This window comes from Bombina bombina, chromosome 1 (genome assembly GCF_027579735.1).
Source record: "Bombina bombina isolate aBomBom1 chromosome 1, aBomBom1.pri, whole genome shotgun sequence".
In the NCBI taxonomy this organism is placed as follows: domain Eukaryota; kingdom Metazoa; phylum Chordata; class Amphibia; order Anura; family Bombinatoridae; genus Bombina; species Bombina bombina.
The window spans coordinates 1,028,465,570-1,028,493,431 of record NC_069499.1 but is presented as its reverse complement, the minus strand read 5'-3'; positions in this window follow the sequence as shown (position 1 = coordinate 1,028,493,431).

Below are 27,862 nucleotides of genomic sequence, written 5' to 3'. Positions count from 1 at the left end.
AAGTGTTGTTTTTTTTTAAATGTACACTACTGTTACACCAGATATGAGTTGCACTGGTGTGACGCTGTGCCCTGGCAGGCACTGAAACGCACACGTGTGAAGGAAACTGACTGCTATTATTTCCCAGTCAAAAAAGTGTTTTTTTTTTAAATGTACACTACTGTTACACCAGATATGAGTATCACTGGTGTGACACTGTGCCCTGGCAGGCCCTGAAACGCACACGTGTGAAGGAAATTGACTGCTATTATTTCACAGTCAAATTTCTAGTTTTTTTTTAATGTACACTACTGTTACACCAGATATGAGTTGCACTGGTGTGACACTGTGCCCTGGCAGGTCCTGAAACGCACACGTGTGAAGGAAACTGACTGCTATTATTTCACAGTCAAAAAAGTGTTGTTTTTTTTAAATGTACACTACTGTTACACCAGATATGAGTTGCACTGGTGTGACACTGTGCCCTGGCAGGCCCTGAAACGCACACAAGTGAAGGAAGCTGACCGCTATTATTTCACAGTCAAAAAAGTGTTTTTTTTTTTTTAAATGCACACTACTGTTAGACCAGATATGAGTTGCACTGGTGTGACACTGTGCCCTGGCAGGTCCTGAAACGCACACGTGTGAAGGAAACTGACTGCTATTATTTCACAGTCAAATTTCTAGGTTTTTTTTTTAATCTACACTACTGTTACACCAGATATGAGTTGCCCTGGTGTGACACTGTGCCCTGGCAGGCCCTGAAACGCACAAGTGTGAAGGAAACTGACTGCTATTATTTCACAGTCAAAAAAGTGTTGTTTTTTTTAAATGTACACTACTGTTACAACAGATATGAGTTGCACTGGTGTGACACTGTGCCCTGGCAGGCCCTGAAACGCACACGTGTGAAGGAAATTGACTGCTATTATTTCACAGTCAAAAAAGTGTTGTTTTTTTTAAATGTACACTACTGTTACACCAGATATGAGTTGCACTGGTGTGACACTGTGCACTGGCAGGCACTGAAACGCACACGTGTGAAGGAAACTGACTGCTATTATTTCACAGTCAAAAAAGTGTTGTTTTTTTTAACTGTACACTACTGTTACACCAGATATGTGTTGCACTGGTGTGACACTGTGCCCTGGCAGGCACTGAAACGCACACGTGTGAAGGAAACTGACTGCTATTATTTCACAGTCAAAAAAGTGTTTTTTTTTTTAATTGTACACTACTGTTACACCAGATATGAGTTGCACTGGGGTGACACTGTGCCCTAGCAGGCACTGAAACGCACACGTGTGAAGGAAACTGACTGCTATTATTTCACAGTCAAAAAAGTTTTTTTTTTTTTAAATGTACACTACTGTTACACCAGATATGAGTTGCACGGGTGTGACACTGTGCCCTGGTATGCAGGCACTGAAACGCACACGTGTGAAGGAAACTGACTGCTATTATTTCACAGTCAAAAAAGTGTTTTTTTTTAAATGTACACTACTGTTACACCAGATATGAGTATCACTGGTGTGACACTGTGCCCTGGCAGGCCCTGAAACGCACACGTGTGAAGGAAATTGACTGCTATTATTTCACAGTCAAATTTCTAGTTTTTTTTTAATGTACACTACTGTTACACCAGATTTGAGTTGCACTGGTGTGACACTGTGCCCTGGCAGGCCCTGAAACGCACACAAGTGAAGGAAACTGACCGCTATTATTTCACAGTCAAAAAAGTTTTTTTTTTTTTTTTAATGCACACTACTTTTAGACCAGATATGAGTTGCACTGGTGTGACACTGTGCCCTGGCAGGTCCTGAAACGCACACGTGTGAAGGAAACTGACTGCTATTATTTCACAGTCAAATTTCTAGTTTTTTTTTTTTAATCTACACTACTGTTACACCAGATATGAGTTGCCCTGGTGTGACACTGTGCCCTGGCAGGCCCTGAAACGCACAAGTGTGAAGGAAACTGACTGCTATTATTTCACAGTCAAAAAAGTGTTGTTTTTTTTAAATGTACACTACTGTTACAACAGATATGAGTATCACTGGTGTGACACTGTGCCCTGGCAGGCCCTGAAACGCACACGTGTGAAGGAAATTGACTGCTATTATTTCACAGTCAAATTTCTAGTTTTTTTTTAATGTACACTACTGTTACACCAAATATGTGTTGCACTGGTGTGACACTGTGCCCTGGCAGGCACTGAAACGCACACGTGTGAAGGAAACTGACTGCTATTATTTCACAGTCAAAAAAGTGTTGTTGTTTTTTAAATGTACACTACTGTTACAACAGATATGTGTTGCACTGGTGTGACACTGTGCCCTGGCAGGCACTGAAACGCACACGTGTGAAGGAAACTGACTGCTATTATTTCACAGTCAAAAAAGTCTTGTTTTTTTTTAATTGTACACTACTGTTACACCAGATATGAGTTGCAGTGGTGTGACACTGTGCCCTAGCAGGCACTGAAACGCACACGTGTGAAGGAAACTGACTGCTATTATTTCACAGTCAAAAAAGTTTTTTTTTTTTAAATGTACACTACTGTTACACCAGATATGAGTTGCAGTGGTGTGACACTGTGCCCTGTCAGGCACTGAAACGCACACGTGGGAAGGAAACTGACTGCTATTATTTCACAGTCAAAAAAGTGTTTTTTTTTTAAATGTACACTACTGTTACACCAGATATGAGTAGCACGGGTGTGACACTGTGCCCTGGCAGGCACTGAAACGCACACGTGTGAAGGAAACTGACTGCTATTATTTCACAGTCAAAAAAGTGTTGTTTTTTTTAAATGTACATTACTGTTACACCAGATATGAGTTGCACTGGTGTGACACTGTGCCCTGGCAGGCACTGAAACGCACACGTGTGAAGGAAACTGACTGCTATTATTTCACAGTCAAATTTTTAGTTTTTTTTTTTAATGTACACTACTGTTACAACAGATATGAGTTGCACTGGTGTGACACTGTGCCCTGGCAGGCACTGAAACGCACGCGTGTGAAGGAAACTGACTGCTATTATTTCACAGTCAAAAAAGTTTTTTTTTTTTAAATGTACACTACTGTTACACCAGATATGAGTTGCACGGGTGTGACACTGTGCCCTGGTATGCAGGCACTGAAACGCACACGTGTGAAGGAAACTGACTGCTATTATTTCACAGTCAAAAAAGTGTTGTTTTTTTAAATGTACACTACTGTTACACCAGATATGAGTATCACTGGTGTGACACTGTGCCCTGGCAGGCCCTGAAACGCACACGTGTGAAGGAAATTGACTGCTATTATTTCACAGTCAAATTTCTAGTTTTTTTTTAATGTACACTACTGTTACACCAGATATGTGTTGCACTGGTGTGACACTGTGCCCTGGCAGGCACTGAAACGCGCACGTGTGAAGGAAACTGACTGTTATTTCACAGTCAAAAAAGTGTTGTTTTTTTTTTTAAATGTACACTACTGTTACAACAGATTTGAGTTGCACTGGTGTGACACTGTGCCCTGGCAGGCACTGAAACGCACACGTGTGAAGGAAACTGACTGCTATTATTTCACAGTCAAAAAAGTGTTGTTTTTTTTTTAAATTTTCACTACTGTTACACCAGATATGAGTATCACTGGTGTGACACTGTGCATTGGCAGGCACTGAAACGCACACGTGTGAAGGAAACTGACTGCTATTATTTCACAGTCAAAAAAGTGTTGTTTTTTTTAAATGTACACTACTGTTACACCAGATATGTGTTGCACTGGTGTGACACTGTGCCCTGGCAGGCACTGAAACGAACATGTGTAAAGGAAACTGACTGCTATTATTTCACAGTCAAAAAAGTGTTGTTTTTTTTTAAATGTACACTACTGTTACAACAGATATGAGTTGCACTGGTGTGACACTGTGCCCTGGCAGGCACTGAAACGCACAAGTTTGAAGGAAACTGACTGCTATTATTTCACATTCAAAATAGTGGGTTTTTTTTTTTAAATGTACACTACTGTTACACCAGATATGAGTTGCACTGGTGTGACACTGTGCCCTGGCAGGCAGGCACTGAAACGCACACGTGTGAAGGAAACTGACTGCTATTATTTCACAGTCAAAAAAGTGTTGTTTTTTTTAATTGTACACTACTGTTACACCAGATATGAGTTGCACTGGTGTGACACTGTGCCCTGTCAGGCACTGAAACGCACACGTGTGAAGGAAACTGACTGCTATTATTTCACAGTCAAAAAAGTGTTTTTTTTTTAAATGTACACTACTGTTACACCAGATATGAGTAGCACGGGTGTGACACTGTGCCCTGGCAGGCACTGAAACGCACACGTGTGAAGGAAACTGACTGCTATTATTTCACAGTCAAAAAAGTGTTGTTTTTTTTAAATGTACATTACTGTTACACCAGATATGAGTTGCACTGGTGTGACACTGTGCCCTGGCAGGCACTGAAACGCACACATGTGAAGGAAACTGACTGCTATTATTTCACTGTCAAATTTGTATTTTTTTTTTTTAATGTACACTACTGTTACACCAGATATGAGTTGCACTGGTGTGACACTGTGCCCTGGCAGGCCCTGAAACGCACAAGTGTGAAGGAAACTGACTGCTATTATTTCACAGTCAAAAAAGTTTTTTTTTTTTTTTAAATGTACACTACTGTTACACCAGATATGAGTTGCACTGGTGTGACATTGTGCCCTGGCAGGCACTGAAACGCACACGTGTGAAGGAAACTGACTGCTATTATTTCACAGTCAAATTTCTAGTTTTTTTTTTTAATGTACACTACTGTTACAACAGATATGAGTTGCACTCGTGTGACACTGTGCCCTGGCAGGCACTGAAACGCACACGTGTGAAGGAAACTGACTGCTATTATTTCACAGTCAAAAAAGTGTTGTTTTTTTTAAATGTACACTACTGTTACACCAGATATGAGTTGCACTGGTGTGACACTGTGCCCTGGCAGGCACTGAAACTCACACGTGTGAAGGAAACTGACTGCTATTATTTCACAGTCAAATTTCTAGGGTTTTTTTTTTATCTACACTACTGTTACACCAGATATGAGTTGCCCTGGTGTGACACTGTGCCCTGGCAGGCCCTGAAACGCACAAGTGTGAAGGAAACTGACTGCTATTATTTCACAGTCAAAAAAGTGTTGTTTTTTTTAAATGTACACTACTGTTACACCAGATATGAGTTGCCCTGGTGTGACACTGTGCCCTGGCAGGCCCTGAAACGCACACGTGTGAAGGAAACTGACTGCTATTATTTCACAGTCAAATTTCTAGCGGCTAGATTTAGAGTTTGGCGGTAGATGGGGTGCGTTAGCTACGCGTGGTTTATGTCTAACACACGGCATTGTTTGACTCCGGTATTTAGAGTTTATAAACAACCTTCTAACGATACTTCTAACGCGTGTATTGCACACGCGAAATCCTGCACGCGTTAGACAGTCTCCCATAGAGATCAATGGAAAAGCAAACAAACAAGCTTTTTTCATCTAACACTCGATCTCGCGAGAAATACGCACAGCTCGGTCATATGACGCATACCACATTATGCACAACAATAACACGCCGCAAATGTCACAACAACAAGCACTAAACAAAGCACACAAGCATTACACATTCACAAGCGGGGGGAATTTTATTTTAATAAAATACACGGAATACGCATATACTTTAAGATGCGGAAATACGCAAAATAACAACAAGAATAATTAAAAAAATACATAACTAGCAAAATAATCACATTCAATATCACTATATATTAGGACAAACATACATATACAGCACTTCACTAATACCACACCATCGCAAATTCACATTTAAACATAATACTATTGGACAATGTTATAGAAAACCACCACTATGACATCATCGCATTCTACACATTCCACAAATAATAACTCAAAATGAGCATGCGCACATTCACACACCTAATACACATTGCACAAATACTAATTGCTAATAATGCACACCTGAACACAATTTACAACGCAAATAGGTACATCATTGAACATTTACACAGGGTATATAAGCACCACACAAGCATGGCTTCTTTGACTGTGTTGCTGGTGGGTCTTTGGAGATTGGAGGTTTAAGATTCGAGAGTTTGTGCATTATTGTGAGTGAGTTAGTGTGAGAGAGTCAGTTGTTAGTGTTATCATGAGTGAGTGAGTGGGAGTTAGTGGTAGTGGGAGAGTCAGTCAGTGGTAGTGGGAGTGACAGTTAGTTGTAGTGTGAGTTAGTGAGAGTTAGTAGTAGTGTGAGTTAGTGAGAATTAGTAGTAGTGTGAGTTAGCGAGCGAGTGCTTTTTCTGTACACTTAACACATTTACACGCAAACACATTCAATACATACATACACTTATCAATAACACTACATACACTCCATACCCCATACCCTCTCATACTACACTCCATACCCCATTCCCTGTAATCCCATTTACTCTTATCCCATACCCCATCCCCATCCCATCCCCTAGTTACATTTAGTTGACATATCCTCCTTTTTGTCTTCTTCTTCATTTTGTTCATTTAAATACTCCTTACCCTCTTTTATTTATATCCCTTTCACACTTTCAGCACTTTTTTCTTCTTTTTAGTTCTTTATTTTGACCCCCTTTCATTTGATCACATTCACTTTTGGGTTGCTTAGTGGGGGTTTAGTTTAGGGAAGAGATGGAGGGCAGGCAGGGGAGAGGTAGAGGGGGGAGGAGAGGGAGGGGGAGAGGAACAGGGCAGGAAGGGGGGCAGGAAGCGGGGGTGGAAGCGGTGGGTGGACCCAGCCACTTGGTTCAAGATGAACAAGTGGCTGGGCCCAGTGGCGGACAGAGTAGGGCTTCACAGTCCGGGAAACAGAGGGCATCGTCACAGGGGAAGGCCAAGGCGACTAGGGAGGCTAGGTTTTCGATGGAGGAGAAGGAGACCCTCGTAGAAGCCTATATGGCCAGGTATAGGAGGCTGCAGCATCAGAAGACCACCCCGACTGAGAAGAGGAAGCTCTGGCAGGAGATAAGGAATGCAGTCAAGGCAGTGGGTGTCCGGAACAGAGATATGGACTCTATTAAACATTGATACCGGGACTGCAAGATGGATCTCTAGAAAAAGTTAAGCCTGGAAGCCCGACATGCCGCAGGAACCGGTGGCGGACCTGCACTTGAAATCGAGTACTGCCGATGGGAGGAAATGTTGCGTCCCAGCATCTCCGAGGTGGATATATTCGGTATCGGAGGAATTGATACCGGGAACCTGCAATTCTCATCTGACGGTAAGCTCATTTAAGAATAAACTAACATACAAATGTATTTCAAGGGACACTATACGCAAACATTTACTTTCATGATTAAGGTAGAGAATACAATTTTAAAAAACATTCCAATTTACTTATATTACATAATTTGAATCATTCTTTAGATATACTTTAATGAAGAAATAGCCATGCACACGGTGAACCAATCACAGGAGGCAGCTATATTCAGCTAACAATCGCCAGCTTCTAAGCATATTTAGATATGCTTTTCAGCAAAGAATATCCAGAGAATGAAGCTAATTAGATAAGAAAAGTACATTAGAAAGTTGATTATAATTGTATGTTTCGAAATCATTAAAGATAAAACATTGGGTTTCATGTCCCTTTAAGGATCAGATTAATGCTATTACGTTGTTTACATGCATTCACAATTACTTAGCGGTTACATTAGTATCTAGGCTATAGGTTAGGTGTGCATTTAAACAGACTGAAAACAAACGCTAAAACATTCAGATTGACCACAGATATCACAAACACGGTTTAGAAAATAAGGACATCGTATTGATTGTTAGATTTCAAAGTGGATTAATGAGGCTGCATTTGTAATTGTATCATAAGCTAAGTCATTTAAAGCTTTATTTGGAAATATGCTAATATATACATTTATTTCTTTTTCAAATATACAGAGTCTGGGGAGGAGGCAGCACAGCAAATACCGGTTCCTCCTTTACCCCGGGATGAGAGTGGTGGGGATGAATATCCACCTTGGAGGGAAGAGGCCCCCCATGACGAAGAGGCCCCCCATGGCGAAGAGGCCACGGAAGCAGAGGAAGAGGCCACGGAAGCAGAGGAGGAGGCCGCGGAACCAGAGGCCCCTCAAGGAACCGCACCCCGCCATGCACGGGTACCCGGCCAAGCACAACAAGAGGAAATAGCGGAGGTGCGGGTTCTACTAGACTACATAGACCAGATGCGTAACTCCCGGATACAAAATATGGAAGGCCGAACTAGAATTATTGCAGGACAAAACCAAATAATTGAAGGCCAAAACAAAATAATAAACATACTTACTCGAATAGAAGAAGGGCAAAACAGAACCTTTAATATACACCAAGAGATGTTAAATATTTTACGGGAGGCGCATGCTGGTCTGCCTCCTGGTCCGCCTCCTGCTGCTGGGCCTCCTGCCGGGCCATCTTCTCCTGCCGGGCCTCCTGCTCCTGCCGGGCCTCCTGCTCCTGCCGGGCCTCCTGCTCCTGCCGGGCCTCCTGCTCCTGCCAGGCCTCCTGCTGCCAGGCCAACTTCTCCTGCCGGGCCTCCTGCTGCCGGGCCATCTTCTCCTGCCGGGCCTCCTGCTGCCAGGCCATCTTCTCCTGCCGGGCCTCCTGCTGCCAGGCCATCTTCTCCTGCCGCCGGGCCTCCTGCTGCCGGGCCATCTTCTCCTGCCGGGCCATCTCCTCCTCCTCCTCACCTTGGTCATCCCAGTACTCTTCCTTCCACTCTTCCCACAACATATCCAATGAGAACTCGTCGGAGTCGGCAGTTGACCCTCCCAGAGCCTTAACCCCCTGGGAAGAGGGGAAGGAAGAGTAAGTATTTCCTTTCATGTTTAATGTTATTTTTATTTAATGTGTAATGGATAGGTATGTAATGATGTGGTTTTCATACACTTGTGGACCACACTCTGTATATAATCGACTTCTATGGGATCGGGTCCATGGAGGCAGATTGTTTGCAGAGTGTGGGTTATAAGTGTGTGAAAACCACATCACATACCTATCCTTGTTCATGATATTGATTGGTTTCTGTGATGTGATGTCCAAACTGTTTCCCGAATCGCTAACAAAATTACCATTACAATTATCCATGATGGCATATTACTATTTGAATGTCAATAACACAGCTTAAAGGGACATTCAAAAAATTATTGATTACAAAGAATACACTGTATTATGCATTATCAAGCTGGAAAAAACAAAACATGGAGAAATACGTGTGACTTATGTGCTTACCACTTATTTGTTGTTCTGACATAACATTTTAGACATCAATGATCAATACATGGTAAATAATATGCTGTATGAGCACAAGGTTTTAGATATACAAATGCTATCCAAATGCCCTCTAGTGGTCAAATTGCATAATGATTAAATGCACTCTTCAAGCTCTAAGAAATGAGCACACGAACCTCATAGGTTTAGCTAGCAAATTAAAATAAACACAGACAAATGATTAATTGGTGAGAAAACTTTGATATCATTGAAATTACAAAATTGACTTTTATAATAATGCAAAACATGATTTGTTGTATAAACTGTCCCTTTAACAAAATTACATATGCTAACATATATTTGAAGATTGTTGGTATATCTACATGTACTTGTTCAAACAATAAATATTGAAAAAAGATTTATATTGACATGTTAAATAAAGTCTGTTTTCTTAAAGAGACATTATTGTGTTAATTTATTTTTATAAAGACATTTGTTTTAACAATGAATATGGTTTAAAGTCCTTTTAGGAGTGGGGGGTGAAAATATGCTAACAATAATATATTTGGAGATTAACCAATGTGGAACTCATACATGATACAAAAATAAACATTTGCATTAAAGGGACAGTATACTATCTTTTTAACAGAACTGTATATAATAGACACTACTAGAAACAACAAGATTATCATATACTGATATCAATATTACAAAGCTTTAAACACTTTCAAAGAAAATCGGGGTAGCTCTCTTGAAAATATAGATGAACCCCCATTACAACCGTAAAACAAGACAATACCCCATCATTAACATATGAAAAGACCCTTTACACAAACAGGAGAAAGCTGGAGATGGTTCTCACATGAAACTTTGAGGCTTGCCGAGGAGTCTGAAAATTACTTACATTTTATTTGAACAGAAACAAAATGAGACGTGTATTTGGAAAACAATGGACTATCTAACTAGAGACCAAATAAAATATTTTGATTTATAATGTGAGTGTCTAATGAACCTTTAATAAAATATACGACGAAATTACATTTAGAAGAAGTCTGCATCATATATTTAGCATATGATAAAGATAAATGCATATTGATTACTTGATTCTAACACAATAGCACATATTTATGAATTAGATATCTTTAACATTAAACACAAGTCATTTTTCATAAAAAGGAACATATTGTTGACAAACATATTAAACAACATGGACTATAGAGATTTGCACTTGCCTCGAAATATCTTATGCATGAAAACATTTGGCTTTCGTTCGTTTATTCAACCAGACATCCAGCAAAAGAGAATGTGGTGGTCTTTATCAGCTATGGGTCAACAATGTAACATGATGCAAAAAATCCATATTCGCCATGGTTTTAAACCTGTCTTCTCATTCACAAACGTGTTTAACGTGCACAAACAAATATTGCGGGAATACGTAATACAATCTGACGTTTTTTTACCTTTGCATGTAACGTCTTAATTAACATGGCGCTTCCTTGATCGCGTAAGAACGCAAACCAAAAAAAGGCGCATCCTTGATCGCGTAAGAACGCAAACCAAAAAAATGCGCATCCTTGATCGCGTAAAAACGTCACTCAATACAAGGAATCATTGGACAGCCTGGCAGGTGACGTCTTAAGCAACATGGCGCATCCGAGATCGCTGAAAAAACGAACCCAATACAAGGACTCAGTTGACAGCTTGGCATATCAATAAGAAACGTATTTATATTTTAGTAACTAGTATGTGTCTAGATTGCTATCTAGTAATGTCACGAAATCATGAAGCATCTTTTCGGACTTGACTGTCCCTTTAACTATAGCTATGGTGTATATCTTTAACATTTAAAAGATACACATGAGAAATACATATGCCATTGGTGTTTTAAGATATGTTTAGATTGTTTTGGAATAACAATAATGATACATGTATTGATCAAACGTGTCATTTATTCAAGTTGAAATATGGTCAGCCTACCTATAGCCATATATGGGAGGAGAAGTATTTTTTAAAAATATTTTGTGAAAAATATTCCTCATCTAAAATATGCGCATTACACACAGAGATTGATTTGGTTACACTTTTACAATAAGATAGAATTGAAAATGAAATACATGTGCTGTCAACATTACAATAAGATTGTTTACTAATAAGATTATATGTCCTTGTTCATGTAAAAAGGACAAAAACGCTTTAGAAATGGAAATACATTCATTAACAATTGTGCTCCCCATCACTTAAAGGGACATGATTTTTATTAATAAAAAGAGGATACACAGAGACAATACTAATTCAATAACATGAACACTTTACAGGGATTATATCATTGTATCAATCCTCAGATCATTTGTTAAAGGTGCATCAATTCATGCAGAGTTTAGAAATACACACATGGATGTGAAATTTGAAATATACATATATATACACAAATAACTATCTATAAATACATATATAAACAATTTCTATGCTAATCATAATCATGCAATGATAAAGCTTTTCTAAAAATATATAAAGACAAATAATAAAATTACATTGGAGATGTTAATCTTAAAGTCATTTACAATTGTATTACATATATGATTCAGGAAACACCATTATTTTTGGTAAGGTCCCTTTAAGGATCAACCAGATAAACTAGAGATTTCAATCAATGACATGAATAAGGAGGACAAAGAATCGTGCAATGACATGTCTTTTAGTAGGATGTCAGAAAACATCAACAACGTTTATAAATAATCATGTAAATATCTGGAAAATTGGAGACATGACAAGGTAAGAGAGTGCATCACAGTCCATGAAGAGAGTTGCCAAGGGCCAGCATAGCCCCATTTGAGCCATATGACAAGGTAACAGAGTGCATCACAGTCCATGAAGAGAGTTGCCAAGGGCCAGCATAGCCCCATTTGAGCCATATGACAAGGTAACAGAGTGCATCACAGTCCATGAAAAGAGTTGCCAAGGGCCAGCATAGCCCCATTTGAGCCATATGACAAGGTAACAGAGTGCATCACAGTCCATGAAGAGAGTTGCTAAGGGCCAGCATAGCCCCATTTGAGCCATATGACAAGGTAACAGAGTGCATCACAGTCCATGAAGAGAGTTGCCAAGGGCCAGCATAGCCCCATTTGAGCCATATGACAAGGTAACAGAGTGCATCACAGTCCATAAAGAGAGTTGCCAAGGGCCAGCATAGCCCCATTTGAGCCATATGACAAGGTAAGAGAGTGCATCACAGTCCATGAAGAGAGTTGCCAAGGGCCAGCATAGCCCCATTTGAGCCATATGACAAGGTAACAGAGTGCATCACAGTCCATGAAGAGAGTTGCCAAGGGCCAGCAATAGCCCCATTTGAGCCATATGACAAGGTAACAGAGTGCATCACAGTCCATGAAGAGAGTTGCCAAGGGCCAGGATAGCCCCATTTGAGCCATATGACAAGGTAAGAGAGTGCATCACAGTCCATAAAGAGAGTTGCCAAGGGCCAGCATAGCCCCATTTGAGCCATATGACAAGGTAACAGAGTGCATCACAGTCCATGAAGAGAGTTGCCAAGGGCCAGCATAGCCCCATTTGAGCCATATGACAAGGTAACAGAGTGCATCACAGTCCATGAAGAGAGTTGCCAAGGGCCAGCATAGCCCCATTTGAGCCATATGACAAGGTAACAGAGTGCATCACAGTCCATGAAAAGAGTTGCCAAGGGCCAGCATAGCCCCATTTGAGCCATATGACAAGGTAACAGAGTGCATCACAGTCCATGAAGAGAGTTGCCAAGGGCCAGCATAGCCCCATTTGAGCCATATGACAAGGTAACAGAGTACATCACAGTCCATGAAGAGAGTTGCCAAGGGCCAGCATAGCCCCATTTGAGCCATATGACAAGGTAACAGAGTGCATCACAGTCCATGAAGAGAGTTGCCAAGGGCCAGCATAGCCCCATTTGAGCCATATGACAAGGTAACAGAGTGCATCACAGTCCATAAAGAGAGTTGCCAAGGGCCAGCATAGCCCCATTTGAGCCATATGACAAGGTAAGAGAGTGCATCACAGTCCATGAAGAGAGTTGCCAAGGGCCAGCATAGCCCCATTTGAGCCATATGACAAGGTAACAGAGTGCATCACAGTCCATGAAGAGAGTTGCCAAGGGCCAGCAATAGCCCCATTTGAGCCATATGACAAGGTAACAGAGTGCATCACAGTCCATGAAGAGAGTTGCCAAGGGCCAGGATAGCCCCATTTGAGCCATATGACAAGGTAAGAGAGTGCATCACAGTCCATAAAGAGAGTTGCCAAGGGCCAGCATAGCCCCATTTGAGCCATATGACAAGGTAACAGAGTGCATCACAGTCCATGAAGAGAGTTGCCAAGGGCCAGCATAGCCCCATTTGAGCCATATGACAAGGTAACAGAGTGCATCACAGTCCATGAAGAGAGTTGCCAAGGGCCAGCATAGCCCCATTTGAGCCATATGACAAGGTAACAGAGTGCATCACAGTCCATAAAGAGAGTTGCGAAGGGCCAGCATAGCCCCATTTGAGCCATATGACAAGGTAACAGAGTGCATCACAGTCCATGAAGAGAGTTGCCAAGGGCCAGCATAGCCCCATTTGAGCCATATGACAAGGTAACAGAGTGCATCACAGTCCATGAAGAGAGTTGCCAAGGGCCAGCATAGCCCCATTTGAGCCATATGACAAGGTAACAGAGTGCATCACAGTCCATGAAGAGAGTTGCCAAGGGCCAGGATAGCCCCATTTGAGCCATATGACAAGGTAACAGAGTGCATCACAGTCCATAAAGAGAGTTGCCAAGGGCCAGCATAGCCCCATTTGAGCCATATGACAAGGTAACAGAGTGCATCACAGTCCATGAAGAGAGTTGCCAAGGGCCAGCATAGCCCCATTTGAGCCATATGACAAGGTAACAGAGTGCATCACAGTCCATGAAGAGAGTTGCCAAGGGCCAGCATAGCCCCATTTGAGCCATATGACAAGGTAACAGAGTGCATCACAGTCCATGAAGAGAGTTGCCAAGGGCCAGCATAGCCCCATTTGAGCCATATGACAAGGTAACAGAGTGCAACAGGCACAACAATAATAAGAAAAAAAGGCCAAATTGCAACTATAACAGAAACATCAACATGTGGATGGAGGATTCTTCTCTGCGCCCTTGGAGCATCTCCAGATCCTCCACTTACTGGTCATCCCCTTCATCGTCCTGTGCATGTCCAGCTACAGATTCAAGCATTGAATTCCACCGTCTCATCTGACGGAGATTCATATGCTGAACCTGTAGCTGGGCCTGCATGGTGTCAGCCATCCCTCTCAGGACAGCTGCGTTCCTCAACACGGCCTGCTCTATGCGTGCTAGAGCTTCGAGCGTGAGCCATGTTGAGTCACAGCCTAAAATAAAGAATAAATAAAATCTTAATGATAATTACACAACAGACAAAATAAAAAGCAAAGATACATTGTCATCATAAAGACAAATAATTCTTTAAATTAATTTTTTGACATTGATTATTTACACATGAAATATGTTATTCAGACAGACCTAAACCATTAAATGGACATTTTAATCCAACATGTTGTCCCCTTTAATTGGTTTTTGATGATCCACTTTTACAGCTTGAGTGTCTTGTTAAAGGATTTACATTGTACTTACATTAGCAATTTTAAGATTTTAGTTATACTGTGTTAGGCACACCAATTCTTAAACATTTTGGCATTGAGGACAAGCTGTGTAAACATAGCAACCAGAAGAAATTACATTCCCACTGGGTTATACAAGAGATAATGTATGAACATTTGGACATAAATATTTGGATACAAATAGTGGTGATTGGTATATGTAGTGATATCAAATTAAAGGGACACTGAACATAAATATTTAATTGACTGATTCAGATAGAGCATGACATTACAAATAATAAAAAATTACACATATTCTTTAAATGTTAGAATTCACTAGCTAGATTTTGAATGCAAGAATGTAGGTTTATAGGGCAGGCCATATTTGTTTATCAACTTTGGTTGTCCCTGCTGATTGATGGATACATTCATCCAACAATAAAGAAATGATGTCCATACTTATTTTCGATTTAAAATTAATTCTAGGCATTTCTTTGTTTCAATAAAGATAGCAAGAGAATGAAGAATAATTCATAAGAGTAGTAAATTATAAATTTGATTAACATTGCATGCTCTATTTGAATCACAATAGAAACAATTTGCCTTCAGTGTACCTTTAAGTATCTTCTAATGTTGATTTTAAATGATACTTACAGCTGTGCCTGGGAAGGACAATCCGACAACCAGGACAATGAAGGTTGAGACAGGGGGGAGGGATGGGATTGGGTTGGGGAGGGATGGGATTGGGGAGGGATGGGCTGCTGCTCTGGGGTAGCCCGTACAGCTGGGGAGTGGTGAGTTGGGGGCTGGGCAGCTGGGGTAGCTGTACGGGCCAAAAGACGGGGAGAGCAGCGAAGGGGGAGGTAGGGGCGTTTTTTGGGAGGGATATGATGGGAAAAATGGGAAGGGCCGGGAGGGGAAGGGGACTGGGCAGGGGAGGAACAATGATGACCAGAAGCAGAGGATCCATCTGAAAATAAATATAATAAATATATTAACATCTCATACATCATGAAATCAAATCAACGCATTTCAACTTGATTATGTTTGCAATATACTTAGAAGTGTGTTTGAATTTCTAAACAATGATGACATGAGGATATGGTATGCATATAGGCACTCAGATGAATATCAATGACTGTCTGTACAATTCCAAAATTATTATTGTGGTTTGGCCTAGAATATGCATGTGACATCATGATGGCATGAATTTCAAATCCAAATATTTAAACAAATCCAAGCATATCTTCATGCTGCCTGATATATAAAGGGGGCAGTAGTGTATTTGAACAGACAAATAATATTCCTTTTTAAAGTGCAAAAGCTGTAGACTTTGAATGTCTTCAATAAAATGATTTCCAATAAAAAAAACATGTTGGATACATGTTAGATATATTTCACATACCATCAGACTCCAAGGAAGCCTCTTCCTCCTCCGTCCCACATGTTAAATCAATCTCTGTAAAACATAACATGTTGTGTACACGTTAAGATCAGATATTATAACATATGTTACTGTTGCTCAAAGACACACATCAATGTTGCATTAAAGATATACACACCCAAAGTTATGATTTACATCATTTTGATGGAGCATACAAATGACATTATATTTGTTATTATCAATGATTCAGATTTTCTATTTATTGTTTGTATTAATTTTCAAATCATAAAAGCATAGTACATTGAACATTTAAGATTTCTCATGTGTGTATCACTTGATGATTGTTGTCAAAAATGAACCTGGAAACAAACATATGCTATACATCTTCTGCATAACAAAGGTGTAGACTAAGAAAGTTTTAATTCTTAATCTTTCAATATTCAAATAAAATTAATATAGAATCAGAGGAGTCAATTATATGTTTGTTTCAAATGTTATGCTTCATCAGAATCATGCTCATAATATTGATTACCAATACACCTTCAATGACATATAAATGAGTCAATGGACTTACCAGAAGACTGCAAAGGCGGCTCTGTGTCAGTGCTGGATTCCTCTGGGCTCCCCACACCAACTCTCTCTATGAATGATATAGATATATATTAGTGAACACATTTGGGATAGCACTAAATCACATCTGGATCGATTTATAAGAATAATCAACTTGAAAATGTGAAGAATAGAGCAGTCATTATAAAATAAAATGCTTGATTAAATCAAGGGGATTCTGTAAAAAATGATGTATTGAACATATGTTTAATTTGTGACTATATTAGATATCAAACTCATCTCATACGATGCTATTGCATATCTAAATATACCCATTGATCAATGTTCTTCAAAGAATACACACAAACCACATTTTGAATAACAGCTGTTGACAAATATAAACAAAGACATGTGGCACATCGAGCCATTTGTGCAATGTACAGTAATCTTGTTTAGGACACAACACATATTGATCACAATACCAAACCAAATTGATTAGTACAAATATGTAATCATGGTGCAGTTAGAGTATGCTTATATCTATAAAGTAACTCCAACAGTGAATATGTGAATTATATATCAATATTGTCTAATCCAAAGAATGGAAGGATTAATGAATCTATTGTTTATTAAAGGGACACTGACATGATTTATTTCAATCATTGATTTCACTGTTCAAACTGTTCCAAATGATTTCACATTGACTCCTATTATAATTTTAATGTTGCTACATTTTAATCTTAAAGGCAGATAAGCAATATTGGATTAAATAAATATTGTTTGTTGAAGGTATCCACCAATCATCAATAAAAACCCAGGTTGGTCAACCAAAATTGAGCTGCAGATAAACGTACATTCTTGATTTTAAAATACATATATCAATAGAATATTTCACATATGATTATAGTATTATATTTAAATGTTGCTTAATATTGCATGCTCGATCTGAATGACAACATTAATAATTTTAGATCAGTGTCCCTTTAATATCAAAAAATATTGATTTGATAAGGTTGGTGTTAATGAATTCTCTACTCCATATGTTGATGTAATGAATGGGATTGAGCATGCAATTTGAATCTAATATGTTATTTAAGGATATCCTTTGAATTATTTAATCTTCAGCTATTAAAGGGACATGAAGCTCTAAATGTGTAATTGTATACTTTTTGAAACTATGTACTACTGTTATCTCAACACGTGAGTTTAACTTTTGACCCAATGCAAATTTAGGCATAAAAAAACTGCCGGATAATACCAGTAATGCATTGTTTAACATAAACCAAAATCAATATGTTTTTAGAAGAACTAAAACAATAGACTGAACCAATGTAGATCATAAAATGTTTAAACAAAACAATAAAATCACGTTTAAAAATCATTCAATGTAAAATTTCGTTGGCATGGCCCTTAAATGACGTGATCAATTTCAAAAATGGAATCTATATTTCCAAAAAAAAATCATATGCAAAAGTGTGTGAGTTTTTAAAAAATGTATACAAATAAGATTAAGCAATACACAAGGGAAGAATATAAATTGGACATTCAAAGAATCTTAAATTAAAATTAAGATATCCAGAATAGATGGGATCTTTTAAATTTGAAAAAAAATCAGAGTAGTCTTACAATGTAATCCTCTGTTTATTTTTTTTAAATTCTTATTTGTAAATATTTTAGTAATCCATTTTGCAGATACATATAAATATTGAACAATGTGGATTTAGTATGTAATGTTCTGTCCATGTTTCTAAGACAAATGTCAATTAAAATGAGACCATACTGTGACAAGCCCTGGCTTGAGGATCCAGCACCAACATCCAGATCTGTAATATATTAAATGAGGATTGGATATCATTAATACAAATCATGCCATGTTTAAAATCTTTACATTATTAGCAAATCAATTAAAAACTATTAATCTTTTGGTAGTCCCATGAGTTAATTGTTTCCTCAATTAAATTCATGATAAATATATCCTGTACTCTTATTTTCAAACAGTTGTGTTGTTTACTGTAGCTTTAATTATTTATTGGTGTTATTTCATTCTCATCAATTGATGGGCATATGTTATTTATTTTTTGGATTCTGCTTTTTTTTTTATTATGTATACTATTGAAAATAAGAATACTGTATTCTTCACATATATAATAATTCACATTTCATTTTGACCAACATGTATAAAGCAATGCCACTTACAGCAAAGCCATGTTAACGTGGATGCGAAATTCCATTTTCGCGATCATTGCGCAATGATTCCAAGCGGAATAACGCATCCGTCATTTGACCAACATGTATAAAGCAATGCCACTTACAGCAAAGCCATGTTAACGTGGATGCGAAATTCCATTTTCGCGATCATTGCGCAATGATTCCAAGCGGAATAACGCATCCGTTATTTGACCAACATGTATAAAGCAATGCCACTTACAGCAAAGCCATGTTAACGTGGATGCGAAATTCTATTTTCGCGATCATTGCGCAATGATTCCAAGCGGAATAACGCATCCGTCATTTGACCAACATGTATAAAGCAATACCACTTACAGCAAAGCCATGTTAACGTGGATGCGAAATTCCATTTTCGCGATCATTGCGCAATGATTCCAAGCGGAATAACGCATCCGTCATTTGACCAACATGTATAAAGCAATGCCACTTACAGCAAAGCCATGTTAACGTGGATGCGAAATTCCATTTTCGCGATCATTGTGCAATGATTCCAAGCGGAATAACGCATCCGTCATTTGACCAACATGTATAAAGCAATGCCACTTACAGCAAAGCCATGTTAACGTGGATGCGAAATTCAATTTCCGCGATGTGACGCATATTCTGTAGAGCGCAAGAAACATCATTCCTATTTCATGTGTCACTAATCTAAAATCAGATATCTAAACATCATATGTAGTGTATGTTGTGAGATCTGGATAGGTTTAGGATCTGACTATATACACATTTTTAAATAAATAAGCAAATATTAAGATATTATATGAAGATGGATAGTTACCTGGTTCAGATTCTCTATCGGCTCCTCCCAGGCCACCGGACGGAGAAGCAGCTGCCCTGGCCCCCGCGTCAGGAATTTCAGATCCTGCAGCTGGGAGGGAAGAAGAGGAGGCAGAGGATGGCGAGGATCTAAATCTTTTGGGGACCCGGAGATTGAGGAGCTCGCATAAAGTCACCTCATAAGGGAGTAGGTAGAGTTTCCGCGGGGCCTTTCTTTGGCCCCCTCTTTTACGGGCTTGTACCCACTCCCTTATGAGGTTGACTTTTTTGGACAATCGCAACCTCATATCTCCGAATCTCCTCATGATTTGATCCTGGCTCCTCTGGACGCCACACACCAATTTCACCGCATTGGTGATAGACTCCCAGAGGGCCTTCTTAACAGGCGCATCTGTCGACCTCCTCTTGTTCCCAAACAGCTGGGGATAAAAGTTATTGACGGCGTGGACCAGTGCAGCGCTCTCCTGCTTGGTGAACCTGGGAGGTGACATGCCTGCTGGGTTGTAGAATTTTTTTTCAAGAAATAAGATATACTGCCTGCAGGCATTAGAGAACTGACAAAGATGGCAACGTGTAATGGACTTTTATATGGTGAAGTAAACATGAGATGCACCATGGGACAAGTTATCTGTACATCTGATTGGATAAAAGTTTGAAATATTGTTAGAATGTCTGTGAGACCATCCTGACTCAAGTTGTGTTTGTGTGATGAACTCGGATTGGCCGTTCCTTAATGTTTCATATCTTAGTAACTTCCTTACACATACCGCTTGGTGGTGCTGTTACTTCATTTTTCATGTAGACTTATTTGTAACTCATGGGCCTGTCATGCGGATATGTGTGACGCAGATTTAATATCCGTGATCCGTTAAATATTAATGTTTAAATTATCTTTAAAATCTAATAGTGTCACATTATTAAATGTTGTAGACATTTTTCGTTTAATAACGGTCTGTTTCTTTAATACAAATACACATTTAATATTGTATGTCTTTATTGTTCATAAAATAAATTTGTTGACTTATTGTGAAGTATTGACATTGCTCTATTAAATGTATTTATAATGCACATTGATTGTGTGCTATTGTGTGACATTAGACTCTAATGTTTAAAGATGCAAATCTGGTGTTTCAAGATCCGTTTCCCACGCAACATTTCCGAATGTTCAAATTCAGGTTATAATGTCATTAACTTGGATAATCTGTTTATAAATGTTAAACTACAGGTTTGTTTGTTATTAGTAAATAAACCTCGAGCTTGTATTTGTCTGAAGTGCTCATATATGTTATTGTGCAATGGCGTCTTTATTTTTAAATAGACATTACAAACAAACAATTGTATCAAATGATCTGTAGAGATTGAAAAATTTTTAGACTTTAAAATGTAACTCAATTTATCTTTGTATTTAGATATCCTCAACAGAAGAAATTTAAATGCACATGGTTGAGTCAATCACATAAGGCATCTCTGTGCATCCACCAATGTTCATCTACTGAGCCTATCTCGATATGCTTTTCAAGCAAAGTATGTCAAGATAAGAAGAGAAGTAAATACACTCTTTAAATCTCTTAAAGGGACACTGTCCAAACAAATTTAGCGTTCGCGATTCCGATTGGGCATGAAATGTTAATCAACTTTATAATTAAATCCGATTCTCAAATGTTAAGAAATATCTTGTTATCTTTCTTTGCAAATCAATAATGATATTTTAGATTACGGACAATTTTGGCAAAAAACCTGGGTTGTCCTTGATGATTGTTGGATCTATTAATCCAACCAAAAAAAACAAGTTCTGTCCAGAGTACTGAAGCAAATAAATTATCTATTTAATGCCTTATTTTTAAAATAATGATAGCAACATCACGAGGAACATTGATAATCTGAGACAAATTTAAAAGTTGCTTAAAATACAATACTCATTCAGAATGTATAAATCAATAATTTTTTAACTGTCTCCCTTTAAGTATATTTTGGGTTCATGTCCCTTTAAAGAGACATTTCACAATAATGCTTGAAAAATCATAAACCTAGGCACCTTCCTTTTGCTAAATTAGTATAACATATGAGTAAATCATATTTATATTTACTTCTGGATTGTTTTACACACTGCCTGAAATATATATTGTAATGGATGTATTTCGCAGTCTTCAGCTTAGAGGGACATTAAGCTATATGTTATGTATGCATTTTGGATAAGATTATAATAATTTAACACCTTAATATGTTTTGTTATTCAATAATTAGATTGTAATTATATATATTCTTGGATTAAATACATATCTACATAGGCTATTTTGATGATGATGATTGTTGGTTGCACATAGATGCCTTATGTAATTGACTAAGATATGTGCATTGATGTATATTTTTCAAAGTATATTTAAAGACTGAATGTAATTCTATAGTACTTTCTAAATATGTTTAAATTCTTTTATGATTTTTTAAAAATTAAGACACAATATACTTTGTGAATGTCCCTTTAAGGACCAAAACATTTTGAATGTTGATTTAACATTGACAAAAGAAACTAAAGGGGAATGAAAATTATATATACATATGTGATGTCTAACCCAAGAGGTAAGATTTTAAAAACTACATAATATTAATAACTATAGTAAAATGTCCCTTTAAATGACTCCACAAGAAAATAAAATCTATTAACATGGCATCCAATAACTAGCTTATGAAAAATATGATGTTAAATGACCTACCATTTCGAAATGTAAAAATGTATACATTTAATAGAATAATGTTTTGAGATACCTAAGGAAGATACAAGATCTTATAAAATTAATTTTACATTCAACAACACTGTCACTTTAATGTAAGTGAACCACTTCCCCTTCTTAAAAGTGAAACGAAATAATTAATGTCAAATTTTGAATACATATCCGAAATTATTTGAACATCTAAGAATTTCAAAAGAAAAGCATCGATGGATCTCACTCCCCAATTAATTTAAAAAAGATAGTTTAATTTAATATTCTCTGAATCAGTGGATTTTATAAAATTAATGCATTATTTGGCCTTATGCATGTGCTTGTCAAATAGACAACTACCAGTCATGGGAGTCAAATTGTTTTTATTGACAGATTATATGGATATTTATTATAATCTGTTCAAAAGAGTGTATTTAATAATAAAATGTGGATTAACATTTAAAAATTAAAAGTTTTTAAAACCAAAAAATAGTCCTGGAAGTCATCAGATGACAATCTGAAATTAAAAAAGAAATTTTTACAAAGTTAATACACACATTGTAAAATATTCATAAAATACATTTACAATCATCTTGTGTCTTTGCTCTAACTTTGTTCAACATTTTATAAAGATATTTATGATTTAAATTTTAAAATAAATAAAATAAACATACACCATTATATTGTGTTAGAAAAATTAAATTTAAATATCAGAATTTCGAATTATACATAATAATGTATATCACATTCCAATAATAAATACATATGTATGCTGAACATAAATGTAATATTTCATGTCCATTCAAATACCTCTATATCAACTATAATATGTATTCCTTTTTCTGATTGTGATGCCTAAATATCTAATTATGAACTAAATATGACTAATGTATGTAAGCTACTAATATTCAACAGTCTTCACTAGCATGCATTGGTACACCAACCTGGATAATGCATGGTCTTTGAAAGTCAATTCAGGGGTAAACTGTTGATCTTCAATAGGTGTCTTATTCATCACTTCATAAAATAGAGGATTAAAATCCAATCTAAAAATTAGAAATTCATCTAAGTGTCTGATTGTGATGCCTAAATATCTAATTATGAACTAAATATGACTAATGTATGTAAGCTACTAATATTCAACAGTCTTCACTAGCATGCATTGGTACACCAACCTGGATAATGCATGGTCTTTGAAAGTCAATTCAGGGGTAAACTGTTGATCTTCAATAGGTGTCTTATTCATCACTTCATAAAATAGAGGATTAAAATCCAATCTAAAAATTAGAAATTCATCTAAGTGTCTGATTGTGATGCCTAAATATCTAATTATGAACTAAATATGACTAATGTATGTAAGCTACTAATATTCAACAGTCTTCACTAGCATGCATTGGTACACCAACCTGGATAATGCATGGTCTTTGAAAGTCAATTCAGGGGTAAACTGTTGATCTTCAATAGGTGTCTTATTCATCACTTCATAAAATAGAGGATTAAAATCCAATCTAAAAATTAGAAATTCATCTAAGTGTCTGATTGTGATGCCTAAATATCTAATTATGAACTAAATATGACTAATGTATGTAAGCTACCAATATTCAACAGTCTTCACTAGCATGCATTGGTACACCAACCTGGATAATGCATGGTCTTTGAAAGTCAATTCAGGGGTAAACTGTTGATCTTCAATAGGTGTCTTATTCATCACTTCAAAAAATAGAGGATTAAAATCCAATCTAAAAATTAGAAATTCATCTAAGTGTCTGATTGTGATGCCTAAATATTTAATTATGAACTAAATATGACTAATGTATGTAAGCTACTAATATTCAACAGTCTTCACTAGCATGCATTGGTACACCAACCTGGATAATGCATGGTCTTTGAAAGTCAATTCAGGGGTAAACTGTTGATCTTCAATAGGTGTCTTATTCATCACTTCATAAAATAGAGGATTAAAATCCAATCTAAAAATTAGAAATTCATCTAAGTGTCTGATTTTGATGCCTAAATATCTAATTATGAACTAAATATGACTAATGTATGTAAGCTACTAATATTCAACAGTCTTCACTAGCATGCATTGGTACACCAACCTGGATAATGTATGGTCTTTGAAAGTCAATTCAGGGGTAAACTGTTGATCTTCAATAGGTGCCTTATTCATCAGTTCAAAAATAGAGGACTGTGAAATACCATAAAAAAAATAAAAAATATATAAGTGTCTCCAATAGGATGCCTCCACAGCCTTATTCTATCAAATAGTTGGCACTTACCATGTGAACATGTCTTTGTATGGTTTTCAAGGTCAGCATATTGGAAAGATAATGCCAGACATGATCCCATTGGCATACTTTAATTTCAATCTTGGCTTTTTCCACTGTCAGTCTGGGCAATCTTCACTGTCAGGCTTCAAATTCTTCCCTTTCAGTCTTTAGATTAAGTCAACTCCCTAATGGCAGAAATTTTTTAAATAAAAATATTACTACAAGTGTGAGAATCAGTTCTGTACCCCTCTCCCACCCCCCATTTCTGAATCAATTTCTGTCACTAGCTTACTAAGCATGTGTAGCATCTTGTGTTCTGTTCTATCAAGTGTGAAGAGGAGTCATATTGAGCAGAACGAACCTCTAATGTGTGACATTGAACCATAGCCATGCTAGAGGATATTGATGCTAGAGGATCCCTTTCTGAGTATGTACATTTTAAGTAATGTGTAAACTAAATACTAGTTTTTAAAATGTATGCCATATGATGTATTTGTGTACAATTCATGCCAGCAACAGTCCATACATTTATACTTACCAGCTGATGTCCTCTTTAAAAACCAGGTGGCAAAGACTCGCTACAGGACCCAATGACCAGAGCATCACCTATATTAATAAATCAAACACATTTTTAGCATTTGATGAACAATCCTAACATGTTTGCACAATTCTCGACTTGTCATTTCCCTAGAGTTCACATCTATTGAAAATACTCCTGTCTAACTTCTATTATTTACCGTCTAAAGTGGCGGTTGATGATTTCTGCTCTGACATTGAGCCCCTCGTCCCGGAATGGCCCCTCTAGAACAGGATCATCCTCCTCATCTCTGAGGAGGTTTGGGTGCGCCTGGACGCCCTGCAGCATCCCAGCCCGCTGTGCAATATTATGCAGGACACTACAGGCTACAACGATCTTAGCCACCTTCTTTGGGTTGTACTGGAGGGCTCCTCCCGACCGGTCCAGGCACCTGAACCTCATCTTCAGGAGCCCGAACATCCGTTCAACCACCGCCCTGGTTCTCTTATGAGCCCTATTGTAGTGCTCCTCAGACACATCAGTCGGGCTACGCAAGGGGGTAATAAGCCAAGGCCGGCTCATGTACCCAGAATCACCTATAAATTATGAACAGAACATAATTAAAACTGAATCCTCAAAATAGTATTTTGATTCCAATATAATTTTTTTACACGATAATCCACTAACAAATGTTTATTTTTTAAATGAATAATCTAGTTCAATCTTATTCTCTATCTTGCCATTTCAGCTAAGACATGCTACATATGCGTATTTCTCCTAAACCAAACCTTGTGTAAAATGCCAACTAAATGGTTACATTGCATTCTCTATCTGAGCATTTAAGGTAAGACCTGCTACATATCTGCATTGAACTAAAACTAGACATTAGCAGAAAGAGACAATGACATGGTTAAATTGCATTAGCTAATATCTTCCCATTTCAGCTAAGACATGCTACATATGCGTATTTTGCCTAAACCAAACCTTGTGTAAAATGCAAAATAAATGGTTACATTGCATTCTCTGAGCATTTAAGGTAAGACATGCTACATATCTGCATTGAACTTAAACTAGACATTAGCGGAAAGAGACAATGACATGGTTAAATTGCATTAGCTAATATCTTCCCATTTCAGCAAAGACATGCTACATATGCGTATTTCGCCTAAACCAAACCTTGTGTAAAATGCCAACTAAATGGTTATATTGCATTCTCTGAGCATTTAAGGTAAGACATGCTACATATCTGCATTGAACTAAAACTAGACATTAGCGGAAAGAGACAATGACATGGTTAAATTGCATCCTATAGCTGAACATGATGCTAACATTTTAAAACTACAGTGGCAATTGTCAAACTAATTAACCATGTTGTGCACAAATACTCACCAACGAGATAACCAGGGGGCATTTGTCTTTCCTCAAACTGTCTCCACAGGGACGACTGAAAGAGGATGCGGCATCATGACAAGCTCCTGCAAAATTCGCACACACATGCATAATCCTCATCTGTGCGTCACAAACATACTGCACGTTGAGGCTATGAAAATGTTTGCGATTTCTGAAGGGCAAGTCATCAATTGGAGCACGCAGCGCAATGTGGGTACAATCAATGGCTCCCAAGACATTGGGCAATTGAGCAATATCAAAGAATTCCCGCTTCAGGTGCCTCCAATCACCATCATTTTGTGGGAATCCTATGTATTGCTTACTGATCCGTACCATGGCGTCCAGAAATTTATCAAACACCACAGAGAATGTACCTTGAGCCAGGCCATGCATGTACATTTCTCCGGATTGAAAAATTGAGGCCAGGACGTAAAGACAACTTAGCATCTTACTCATGCCGGGAACAGCAGTCCTTATTCTTATACGTGGCTCCAAATAAGGTTTAAGAAGATCGTAAAGCCCAATGAGCTGTTCGCGATTGAGCCGATACTTATCATAAACCTCAAAGTCGCTCATGTTTTCCAAGGTGGGTCTCACCCTGTAGACACGAGGACCTCGAACCAGATGACCCCTTTGTCTCAGTCTGAGCCGCCGAGGCTGCCTGATTCGATCAACAGCTAGTTCGCCAATAGCAGCACCAGCAGCGTCTACCATGTCATCGTCATCCATCTTTGAAAAAAGCGTAACAAGGTAAGCACTTGATCTGATGTGGATCACAAGTGATGCATTGGCCATGTTGTTTGGGGGATTATAGTACATATTATAGTACAATTAGTCCAATGGTAGTGAGTTTGTAATGATTGCTAATTGTATTCACTTGTTTGTATGTGAGCGGCGCGAATGCTTTCACAGTGGGCGTTTTTTTTTGTTGTTTGCTGAAATGTTGTTTTCCCACAATGAATCTCAATGTGAAAGTGTCAAATATCCCACATACAGTGCATGTTCATATGCGTAAACGATATTTCTTAAACGCGATCTTATAGTAACAAGCACACGTCCACGCTAACATGAATGAAAGTGCATAGTTGTGTATAATGTGCATCGAATGTGATCGATCAATGTTGCTGCAATATTGTTTGAAAACGATAAAGTAACATCTGCCATC